Raw genomic sequence first — 468 nt, 5'->3', positions numbered from 1 at the left:
GGGACGTAGGCCCGGACAGGGCCCCAGCGGGGCTGACCCGCGGAGGAGCAGTACGGCATGTGTGTGTGAGAGTATCAGTCTCTGACTTGAGAAGCCGCGTCGGCCCCTCACCGCCGCCACAAGCCCCTGGGCCGGAAGACGCGACATCTCCCAGGGAAGAGGCTGGCGTGGGGCCCGGCCCGCCGGGGCCTTCCCTCGCCACCGCGCAGCGCGATGACGCCATCAACGAGCGCCGGCGCCGCTAGCACAGGCGCCCGCGGCGGTCGCCTGTCTCGACGGTAGCAAGGAATGCGAGAAAGAAGCCGAATCACGGCGGAACCGGGGAGAGGCGGGCGGCAACACCAAGGAGTGAAGAAGGGAGGGGGCCGCAACGATGCCGCACATAGCAGGACCCCCCCCCTCGGCGGCCACCTCCGCTTCTAGAACGTTCCCGCCGCTGCGCGGCAGCGGGGCGGGGCCAAGCCGCTG

The sequence above is a fragment of the Calidris pugnax genome, unplaced genomic scaffold (genome assembly GCF_001431845.1).
Source record: "Calidris pugnax isolate Ruff unplaced genomic scaffold, ASM143184v1 scaffold44, whole genome shotgun sequence".
In the NCBI taxonomy this organism is placed as follows: domain Eukaryota; kingdom Metazoa; phylum Chordata; class Aves; order Charadriiformes; family Scolopacidae; genus Calidris; species Calidris pugnax.
The sequence above is the reverse complement of the archived record's forward strand: the minus strand, read 5'-3'. Positions refer to the sequence as shown.